Genomic DNA, 12,333 nt, shown 5'->3' with positions numbered 1-12,333 from the left:
TCGTTTTGTTGATCTGGATTTGCTTTTGAAGAAACAATAATTAGACCCTTTTGGATAATTGCACCATTTGGTGTTTTTGTATCGCTAATTCTGAGTGTTTGGGAAATCACAGGGATTGATTTGGAGGAAATGAAAAAGTCTATTAAATCAGTTAGAAGAAGATAATAAGTTAATAATGATTCACATATCTCACTTGGCGCGAATCAATGAGTTTGAAGGGGGCATGTAGATAGTTGAATATGACCAATATTTTTTTCAATTTTTAAGTGAATGAATTATTTGATTTAAGAAGGATAATTTAGTATTTTGAAATGAGAATTTGGAGGGTATTTTGGACCTAGATAATGATTGTCTATGTATATGTAATTATTTTGCTTAATTCAACCACAGTGAAAAATAAAATTTTAAATTAACCATTTTGTTATTTAGGGTAACTATGCTTCTTTATTTCAATTTGTTATTTTTCAAAAATTAGTGTTATTATCCTCTAAAATATTTGAAGTTGACCTTCTGAAAAAGAAATTGAAAGTTGCAATTATTGAAGACAAAAATAGTAGAAAATTGATTCAAATTATTTTAGTCACATGTAAAAACAAATAATTCCATCAATATAATAATAATAATAATAATACAATCTGTATTAAGCATTCTTATGATAAGAGAATAGGGACTTCAAAATTCATTAAAAAGTAAAGAGTGGTTACCTAGAACATGAATAGAATGACAGCAGAGGATTGGTGTAATAAACTTTTGTTGATTTGAAAAAAATAAAATAAAAAATATATGAAGAAGAAGAAGAAGAAGAAGAAGAAGATAATACTTACCTACTCATTATATGTAAACAAATTTTGTAACTCATACACATACTTAAATAGGGACTTGGATCCTCTAAATTATCCTAAATTGAATTTACTGAAGATTGACACATGACATTTAAAATCTATTTACTATTTGTATTAAACCACGTCAACTAGTTTAAAGAAAGTTTGAAAACTGCACCGTTTTGATATAAGAAAAATTTACCGAAGTTTAAAAACTGCACTGTCTTGAGATAAAGAAAATTCACCATACTATAACGACGTTAACATCATTCTTTCTCCCTCATAAAAAGATTGCTCCCTCTTTCTCCTCTTGCTCATTCCCACGATTGGGAGAATATTTCACGCTAAAAATGAAGGAAATCTTGACTCAAGAATCAAAATTTAACTAAAGCAACTATATATACACTGCATAATTTAGTCCACCGAGCTATAATTTTTTTTTTTTTTTTTTTTCCTCAAGTGATTAAACTCCTTGAAAGGTAATGAGCTATATTCAACAAGAGAAGGAATAACAATTGTAGGCAATAATAATTTCATGTCTTTCGAAATTAAATTTAAACATCAGGGATCTAGTATAAAAAAGAGTGAACCAAAGCTTCTAGGTGCCAAAAATAGGGAGAAAGATCATTCATTTTTGGCGCAAAATATTCCCCCCAATGTGAGAATGAGAAAGAGGAAAAAGAGGGGGAGATATTTTTTTGGGAAAAATGAGGGAGAGAGAATGACGTTAACGTTGTTAAAGTATGGTAAATTTTTCTTATCTCAAAATGGTGCAGTTTTCAAACTTTCTTTAAATTGGTTGACGTAGTTTAACACAAACAGTAGATAGATTCTAAATGTCACGCGTCAATATGCAACAAATTCAATTTAGGATAACTTAGAGAAGATTTAACTTAAAGATTCCAAGTCCCTTAAACATACGGATAATAATTAATAATGTACATATATGCCATTTATACCTGCCGAAGCCATTTCAGATCTGAAAAGGAGCCAAAATGATGAACAACCACCAAGATCCAACATTTTGTTTGATCTTCCACTTTGTACTGAACTCACATATCAATTTAATGGGGTAAGACTAATAAAAAATCAACGTGTGTGAGAATAGAGACCAAGCAATATATATTATTTATAACATCCATTCTATCAATGGATCTTATCGGATCATAACAAATCCAACATGGATTACGGTTAGCATTATAGGTAATACCGAATATTCGACTAGTTAGGAAGTTTAAGCGACACGGAAATCCAAAGGTTGTGAATAAACTTAAGTAGGTAGAGATAATTACCATCACCCTTTAATGACTCTTCTAATTCATGAAGGGTAAGGAAAGGGAATCGATTTATGATAGAACACTACCACCATTAATCCTTATATAGAGCCGTTGGTCACCCTAAAGAGGTACGCCTGATGAGCACTAAAAAGTGCGTATTTAAACCCCTTAAGCTTAGGCATTCTAGTTCCTTTATCTATCTTACTTTACCGTTTTAGATTGATTTTGTATTATTTCCGTTTTCAGGCGCTTATCCCGAAAATAAGCTAACTCTGCCAAATAGGAGCTTAATTGAAGCAATTCTGAGATTAAACAAAGAAAGGAGCAAAGTGGAGAAAGAAAGAAGCAAATGAAGTCAAAGGTGGAAAGTAGCAAAATTCGATCGATCCAAGTTCAAGGTTCGATCGATCGAACATTGATCGATCTCAGCATTTCAAGATAGATCCAAGCCTTGACCCAAAGCACTTAAGTCCAAAAGTTCGATCGATCCAACATCATTCTTCGATCGATCGAACACCTTTGTCCTTATCCAAATGATTGATCCTATCCACAGCTGTACCACCCACCAACCACTTTTGTCCTTTTCCCATAAACATCTCCCATAAATATCTTGGATTTGTCTTTTTCCAAAAAGCTCAGCCAGTTGGATCGATCCAACCTAAGTTCGATCGATCTCACTTACTTTCGATCGATCTCACTTCCTCCACTGTGAAAAAGTTAAAATTCCATCTCATTGAAAGTTGTCCTTTATCCAATCATTAGGTAATATTGTGTGCACGACCCCAGCTTATTTTGAGTGTCATTTTGACCTACTTATATAAGGATAAGGATTGTTTTTTGAAAGGAAAGAACATTACTTTTCATATCATCTCTTGGAGAGGAAGTTTAGAGGAGGAGGAGGCTAGAGACACCATTGGAGATCTTCATCAATAAGGAGTAAACCTCTTCCATGGAGTTAGCCCTTAAGGGTTGGAGCATCATCACCATGAGGGGCTAGACATCCTTTTGGGGCTAGAGTTAGCCCCAAGCATACTTTCTATATCTTAATCTTGTGTATTATTGAGAGATTAGTGTTGTAATTGATGTTTTGACACTTTGATATATATAGATCTTGTTTATTCAATGATTTATGTGGTTTAATGCTTCCAATTGGTCATTTCATTCTATCTATATGTCTATGTATGCTAAAATAGATGTTCATGTGTTTATCTCTAGATTTTGTGTTATTGATGCATGTCTATGTATATTGATGCTATAAATTTAGAGATTGTCAAAACATTGTGCTTAAAAGAATGCTTTTGTGATTCTCTTGATGGTTCATGCTTACCTCTTGATGGATTGTGCCTCTCCCCTAGTTTATTTTCATGCTAGTAGTGTAGATGTAGTATAGTTGTAGTGTAGTATTAAATGGGAGGACAATCTATGCTTGTTGTTTGATGATCCAAGCTTTTGAATGCAATTAGCATATGTCTCTATCCATGTGTTGTATTTGGATTGTGAGCTTAATGAAAGGATTAATAACTTGTTTTGATTTATTGTGCCTTTCACATGTTGTTTAGACAATATATGCTTCATAGCTTAGATATATTGTGCTTTTCACATGATGTTTAGACAATACATGCTTAACTAGTCATCCTTGCTTATTGAATCAACCAAATACACACACCACTATTGCAACCCACTATTTGCCTTCATTAATCATTTGTCAATGATATAGAAATGCATTGTTTGGTGGTGATCTCTAAACCTCAAGATCTCTCTCTTCCTTACTTACTCTCTTTAACATTGCATTCTTACTTAATTTAATTTAGTTGCTCTCTGATAAGCGCCGAATAATGTATATTCAAGCGCCCTAAATTACATTAACAAAGTCCAGTTATTAATTATTTTATGTAGATTAACTCCAATTCTATGTTTTTATGCATTTTCAGGTTCATTGGCCAAAATGGAACAAGAATAAGGCCTTGTGGAATCTTGAGCAACAAAAGGTGCCAATGCTGAATTCTGGCAGCAGTAGAGCCTGGTCTTTGCTTGCCATTTTGACCTTCCAAACTCGAGAACTGGACTTCCCTCATAACATGAAAGATTTAAAGCACTGAATCAGATCTCCAAAGCTTCAAACAGATCGTCATTCGGAGTTCGAGGCACAAAGTTATAGCAGTTTTCCCAAAATAGGTCAGCACTGAGCAAGAGGAGCATGTTGCACATTGCACTAAGTTAGAGCGCTCGAAGTCACCAAGCGTGTGCTCGAAAATCAGGCAGAATGCCCTTCGGAAATGGCTCATTTCAGCCCACTTGCACATTGGTTTCCTCAATGCCATCTTCCTTCTTTATGAAGTGGTTGGAGGTGTTCCTTGGAGGAGAGAGGGTATGGTTGGAGCATAAAAGGCTACCCAAAGGCCACATATATCATTAAGCTTTATCTTGAGCAAGAGAAAGGAGAGAGAAGAGAGCAAGGAGAGGGTGTTCTTGAGTGCTACAGTAGGAGCTCGAAAATGGAGATGAGGATGATGCTTCTTCCTTCTTCTAGCTCACCAATGGGTAACTAAACCTCATCTAGGGAGGTGATGAAACCCCTCCCTTGTAAGCATGTGTTAGTATAGTTTATTTTTGGGGATTACAATGTATTTTTGATAGTCTTTCCATGGTCAAGAGCCTCATTTTTGTTGTAATGAATGTTGAATGTTTTAAATGATTATTGTGAGTTATTCATCTTGTCTTGGATGGTTGCCTTTCTTAATCATATTGCTTGCACTTCCATGGTGACAATGGAAGTTAGATCATGGAATGGTTTTAATGGCATGGAGTTGGAGAACCTAGATAGTTCATGGCTTAGGGTTTCCCTTTGATGGGCTATACTTGATTCTTAGCTTTATGTGCATTCACCATTTAAATTAGGGCTTGATAATCCTTGGCTTAGTAAGCATGTTCTAAGCTACATTTTAGTTTAGGTAGTTGATCATGTGAACCTTTGATGGTTTATTCTTGCCTTTCTAATTAAATGAACTTCTTAAGGATATTATAGCAACCTAGTATTGTTATGTATCATAACTATCATATATGTTGTTTTCCCCTTAAATTAATCTTAACCTAGCATGTGTATAGGGATGGAGGTGGATTCATTTCCCTAGCCTTCTTTACTTGTACTTCACTCCCTTGAATTCTTGCAATTTATTGTTTTATGCACTTTTAATTTCCTAGCTTAAGTGACATCCAACAAAACCTCTATACACCCTTTATCATTCTAAGAATGATTCTAGACATTTAGGTTGTATTAGACTAGCGTAGTCCCTGTGGTTCGACTTACCCGACCAATAGCCCTATTTTACAATGATTCGTGCTATTGCGAAGGTTGATGTATAGTTGATCAACCGATCAATTTTTGGCGCCGTTGCCGGGGACTGCAAACGGTTTAGCAACCAAAGTTTAGGGTTAATTTTAGTTTGATTGTGAATATTGTGTCTTGTGAATATTCCTTGTGTGTTTTGACCACCTTTGTGTTTTAAGTGTTGTAAGATTCTAGGGACTCGAAGCTCGCCGTGGGAATGCTAGCAAATTGTAAGTCTAGAGGACCCCAGGTAAGTCTCGTGACTTCTAGTTTCGAGTTGTGAATATTGTGCATGTGTTAAATTTAGTTTTAGTTTAGTTGTGAAGCCCTTGTTGAGGCTCTTATCCTGTTTAAATTTTGTGTTAAAGCATCGGTCCTTGTCGTGGCCATTTACATTTTCCGTCTTGATAATTGAGGAGAAAGGGAACATCGTATGTGGAGTTGTGGTTGATGAATTGCTTTGTTGAGTATATGCTTTATTGTTGATGTTTGGTCGTAGGTCACTTTCCTTACCCACAATCGATTCGCCCATTGATATCAATTCTCTTGAAAGAACTCTTAGACGGAACCTTAGGGAACCCACTCTTACAAGGGACCTTGAAACTGAATTCAATATAATGGGGGATAACGTAGGAAATCCGGGGAATGAAAGGGCTGAAATTCCTAATATCGAGCCAATGACTCTTAGAGATCATTTCATCCCTACCACCTATGCTTCTCCATCTTGCATAGTGATGCCAAACATCGATGCAGCTCAATATGAGATCAAGTCTAGTACCATTCAAATGCTTCCATCATTTCATGGCTTTGATAATGAAGATCCATACAAGCATCTTGATGAGTTCCTTGAAATCTGTTCAACCATCCGGTTGAGAGGTTTTCCGGACAATGCACTTCATCTCCATCTCTTCCCATTCTCCCTAAAGGATAGGGCAAAATATTGGTTGAACTCCCTCGCTCCCAACTCTATTACTTCTTGGGCTCAATTGCAACAAGAATTTCTTAAGAAGTATTATCCGGTGAGTAAAACCAACCAAATGAGGCGTTCCATTCTAAGCTTTTCTCAAGTTGATGGAGAACAACTCCACGAGACTTGGGAAAGGTTGCAAGATCTTCTTCGGAAGTGTCCTCATCATTTGATCCCAAAATGGCAATTAGTGCAAGCTTTCTATGCCGGCTTGACCGAAACCCATAGATTCATGGTTGATTCTTCTTGTGGTGGGATGTTCATGTCCAAGAATGCGGATGAGGCTTGGACCTTACTTGAGAATTTGAGTGAAAATTCACTTCAACACAATTCTCGTAGGGCTCCGACCGCAACCACTCCAAACAACACCAACCCTTGTCAACCAAAGTCAATAAGGGAGGAATCATCTCAAGTGGATGCCATCGCTCATAAATTCTATCAATTGATGGCACCACATCTTCCTCCTTCATTGTCTCAAAATTCGGCAAGTTCAGTTTGTGCTTCATGTACTAGTCCATTCCATCTCTCGGAAGATTGCCCCACATCGGAGCAATTTCCTAGTCCCAACCAAGAGCAAGCTAATGCCATGTTCTCGCGGCCCGGGAACAATCCATATTCCAACACCTACAATCTGGGTTGGCGTGATCATCCGAATTTCTCATGGCGGCAACAAGCCCCACAGAATTCCCAATTCCAAAACCAAGGGCGGCAAAATCAGCCCTCTTCTCAATATCAAGGTAGACCTTTCCAAGCCTCTTCAAGCTACCGTCCTCCTTACAATCCAAATGTCTCCAATCAACCTCCTGTGTGTCCAACTGACGAGATAGTAGCTGCAAACAAGCAAATGATGGAATCATTAAATAAGCAAATAATGGATGCCAACAAGCAACTCTTGACATCCTTGCAGCCTACTCTCCAAATGGTTCACTCTCATACTCAATCCATAGCTAATCTCGAAAATCAAGTGGGCCAAATAGCTAACTCGGTGAATCAATTGCTTCAAAAGGACAAGGGCAAGCTTCCCTCTCAACCTTTTGAAAATCCTAGAGGAATGCATGTGATTGACGAAACCCCTCCTCCGAGTGGGCCGACTCATGAACAAGTTCAAGCTATCACCACCCTTCGGAGTGGTAGAGTGGTGGACAACAAGGTCGATGGAGACAAAAGTGAAGAAGTTTCGCCGTTGAAAAATCCAAATTCAAGCTCTTCTAATCCAAATTCTTGTCCCAATACCATTCACGGATATCCCACACATGTCTCCCCAAATGTGGAAACTACTTATGAGCCAAAAGCTCCGTTTCCTCAACGTCTTCAAGAGTCGACACACTTTGGGAACAAGAATTGTAAAATTCAAGACATGTGGGAAGTCTTCAAGCAAGTGAAGATTAACTTGCCCCTGTTGGATGCTATCAAGCAAATCCCCCCCTATGCAAAATTTCTCAAAGATTTGTGCACTCAAAAGCGCACTTCTAAAAATCATTTGCCAAAAAAAAGTGAGGTTGACTGAAAATGTTAGTGCTATTATTCAGCACAGCACTCCCCCGAAGTATAAGGATCCGGGTGCCCCCACAATCTCTTGCGTCATTGGTGACAGCAAAATCGAGAGGGCCCTCCTTGACTTAGGAGCTAGTGTGAATTTAATTCCATACTCGGTCTACCTACAACTTGGTTTGGGCGATCTTAAGCCGACTTTCGTGGTTTTGCAACTTGCCGATAGATCGGTCAAGCATCCACGAGGTATTCTTGAGGACGTCATCATCAAAGTGGACAAATTCTACTTCCCGGTAGATTTTGTGGTTCTTGATACGGAACCAGTCCATGACCCAAAAAAGCACATTCCCGTGATCCTTGGTAGACCATTTTTAGCTACGGCTAATGCATCAATTAATTGCCGAACCGGGGTGATGGACATTGCTTTTGGAAACATGCAAGTCAAACTCCACATCTTTCATGCAACTCAACATCCCTCCAATGAGGATGATTGTTTTCTTGTGGATGTCATTGATGAAGTGGTCGAAGAATCTCTCCCCTTCATCCTAAGCAAAGATCCCCTTGAAACTTGCATGTCTCATTTTGACTTCTCAAACTTTGATGTTGATCAAGCCATTCAAGAAGTCAATTCCTTGCTTGATATTAATGCTATCATGGATGTACCTCCTTGAAAAATTCCAAAAGAACCACTTCCCCAACTTTCCACCACTCCTCCGGTCCCATCATTGTTATCTCCGCCACAACTTGAGCTTAAGCCGCTCCCGGCCCATCTCAAGTATGTGTTCCTTGGTCCAAAGCAAACCCTTCCGGTCATTATTGCCTCAGACCTTCAAAAAGACCAAGAGACCAACCTTTTAGCGGTGCTCCAAGAGCATAAAGAAGCTATTGGTTGGACAGTGGCAGATTTGAAAGGAATTGACCCCTCCATTTGTATGCACCGCATTCATATGGAGGATGACGCAAAGCCTACTAGAGAGGTCCAGCGCCGGTTAAATCCAAACATGAAGGAAGTGGTCATGAAAGAGGTGATCAAATTGCTAGATGCGGGAATCATCTATCCTATCTCTGATAGCAAGTGGGTGAGCCCCACACAAGTTGTCCCCAAGAAATCCGGGCTCACCGTTGTTGAAAATTCAGCGGGCGAGCTCGTGCCACAACGAACCACCACCGGGTGGCGTGTGTGCATTGACTATCGTAAACTCAACTCATCAACTAGGAAGGATCATTTCCCGCTCCCATTTATTGATCAAATCCTAGAAAGGTTAGCCGGCCAAAGCTTCTATTGTTTTCTTGATGGTTATTCCGGCTATAACCAAGTGGCCATCGCCCCCCAAGATCAAGAGAAAACAACATTCACATGTCCCTTTGGTACTTTTGCCTATCGACGCATGCCTTTTGGTCTATGCAATGCACCGGCAACGTTCCAAAGGTGCATGATGTTCATATTCTCCGATATGGTTGAAAGGTTCTTGGAAGTTTTCATGGATGACTTTTCCGTATTTGGCTCCTCCTTTGACTCGTGTCTCAAAAATTTATCTCTTGTGCTCCAAAGATGCAAAGAGACGAATCTCATTCTAAGTTGGGAGAAAAGCCACTTTATGGTCCAAGAAGGCATTGTTTTAGGACATGTCATTTCTAAGCGGGGAATCGAGGTAGACAAGGCAAAAGTTGAGTTAATCTCTAATCTTCCTCCTCCGAATTCCGTCCGTCAAATCCGTTCTTTTCTTGGCCATGCCGGATTCTATCGTCGCTTCATCAAAGATTTTAGCAAAATCTCACGGCCCTTGTGTAATCTCTTAGCCAAGGATGTTCCGTTCAATTTTGATGACGCTTGCATGGAAGCTTTCATCAAACTTCGCATTCTCCTCTCCTCTGCCCCGATCATGAAACCCCCTAATTGGTCTCTTCCCTTTGAGATCATGTGTGATGCATCCGACTATGCATTAGGGGCGGTTTTGGGCCAACGTGTGGATAAACTTCCGCATGTCATTTATTATGCTAGCAAAACTCTCTGCGATGCCCAATTGAACTACACCACCACTGAAAAAGAATTGCTAGCTGTGGTGTACGCCTTGGATAAATTTCGCTCCTATCTTCTTGGCTCCAAGGTCATCGTCTTTTCAGATCATGCCGCTCTTAGGCATTTGTTAGCGAAAAAAGAGACAAAACCCCGCTTAATTCGATGGATCCTCTTACTTCAAGAGTTTGACATTGACATCCGGGACAAAAAAGGGACCGACAATGTTGTCGCCGATCATCTCTCTCGCTTACTTATTGAGAAATCTTCAGAATTTGCAGCCATCCGCGATTCTTTTCCGGATGAGCAACTTCTTCAAGTTTCACATTCTACTCTTCCGTGGTTTGCAGATATTGTCAATTATCTTGCGGTTGGCAAAATTCCAGCTCATTGGTCCAAACAAGAGAGGGACCGGTTTTTCTCCCAAGTCAAGCATTTCTTTTGGGAAGATCCGGAATTATTCAAGTATTGCCCGGACCAAATCATCCGGCGATGTATTCCTGAAACCGAGGCCACAAGCATTTTAAATTTTTGCCATACTCTTACTTGTGGAGGCCATTTCAGTGCCAAAAAGACCGCTAACAAAATCCTTCAAAGCGGATTCTTTTGGCCTACCTTGTTCCGGGATGCATACAATTTTTGCAAATCGTGTGAACGATGTCAAAAACTTGGATCCATGTCCCGAAGAGACATGATGCCCCTCACCAACATTTTAATTGTTGAAATTTTTGATGTGTGGGGGATTGACTTCATGGGACCATTTCCATCTTCTTATGGCTATGAGTACATCCTTGTAGCGGTGGATTATGTGTCTAAATGGGTTGAAGCCGCGGCTACCAAAACCGATGATCATAAAGTCGTGATCCATTTCATTCAATCTCACATCTTTAGTCGTTTTGGTACACCCCGAGCAATCATTAGTGATGGCGGATCTCATTTCCGAAATCGTTATCTCAAATCCGTCCTTGCTAAGTATTCAGTCATTCATAAGGTTGCTACACCTTACCACCCTCAAACGAGTGGTCAAGTAGAGATTTCTAACCGGGAGATTAAGCACATTCTAGAAAAAACGGTTAGACCGGATCGCAAAGATTGGTCATTACGGCTAAACGATGCACTTTGGGCTTACCGGACAGCTTATAAGACACCCATTGGCATGTCACCATATCGACTTGTCTTTGGCAAAGCATGTCATCTCCCGGTAGAATTAGAGCACCGTGCTTATTGGGCCGTAAAAAGGTTCAATTTTGATCTCAAACAAGCCGGCTCTAATCGTGCGTTGCAATTAAATGAACTTGAGGAATTGCGTAATGACGCGTATGAAAATGCAAAAATTTACAAGGCAAAGACTAAAGCTTTTCATGACAAACACATCGTCAAAAAGTCTTTTGCCCCGGGACAAAAGGTCTGGCTTTTCAATTCCCGCTTGAAGCTCTTTCCCGGTAAACTCCGGTCAAGATGGGATGGTCCATACATTGTCACTACCGTCTTTCCTCATGGAGCAATCGAACTTCATGATCCTGCAAGTGGATCACTCTTCAAGGTAAATGGCCAAAGGCTTAAGCCTTGCATTGACAGCACAATTCTAACCCGAAAAGTTGAGGAAGTCCCCTTGACGGATCCCATTTATGAGGAATAGTGCCTGCTCTAGCTTGGTCTAGCTATCGACATTAAATTTAGCAAAGCAAGGGAAGAAATTCTTTCGATGTTCCAAGCTTCCCTACCTTCTCAAATTGCTCGTGCCTTGAAATTTTCTGGGAAATGGTTTCGAAAAGCCAAAAATTTGATTTTTCTGAAATGGTCTTCAGTTGTGTTCCGCAATTTTAGACCGGCTTCTTAGACCTTCTCAACTCTTGTTTTCATTCCCGAAAGTTTCCGGCTCTATCAGGCAATTTTCTCGGACTTTCAACATGGCACTCACATGCATAACCTCTCATCTTCAATGCATTGTTGAAATGTTCTTAATCTCATCCATGCATTGAAGAGATGTTCCAAAGTTTGAAAATTTTCTCAAAATCATCCACGCATTGTGTGAGGTTGCAAAAGTTAGGAAATCTTCTTGAAATCATCCATGCACTCATTGAAAAAAAAAAAAAAAAAAAAAAAAAAAAAAAAAAATTTGCACAATTTCAAAATTTTTCTAAATTTTCCATGCTGTAAAAAAAAAAATTTGCACAGTTTGAAGCATTTTCCAAATTTTCCATGCATTGCATGAAGTTGCCAAGTTCTTGATTTCCATCCATGCATTGGTTTGGAAAAATGCATGCAAGGTCTGAAAATCCATCTATGTATTACTTGGCCTCAGGTGCAGCAGTTGCAAAAAATTTTTCCATCTAGTTTGCATAATGTTGCTCACATTGCCAATTCCATCTCCATGTTGCCTAATGAGCTCACTGCCTCATTTTCGAGCCCTCTCAAGTTTCTTTGGAGTG

This window comes from Cornus florida, unplaced genomic scaffold (assembly GCF_030987335.1).
Source record: "Cornus florida cultivar Cherokee Brave unplaced genomic scaffold, ASM3098733v1 CherokeeBrave_3.0.0_Hap2_Chr02, whole genome shotgun sequence".
Classification (NCBI taxonomy): domain Eukaryota; kingdom Viridiplantae; phylum Streptophyta; class Magnoliopsida; order Cornales; family Cornaceae; genus Cornus; species Cornus florida.
The sequence above is the reverse complement of the archived record's forward strand: the minus strand, read 5'-3'. Positions refer to the sequence as shown.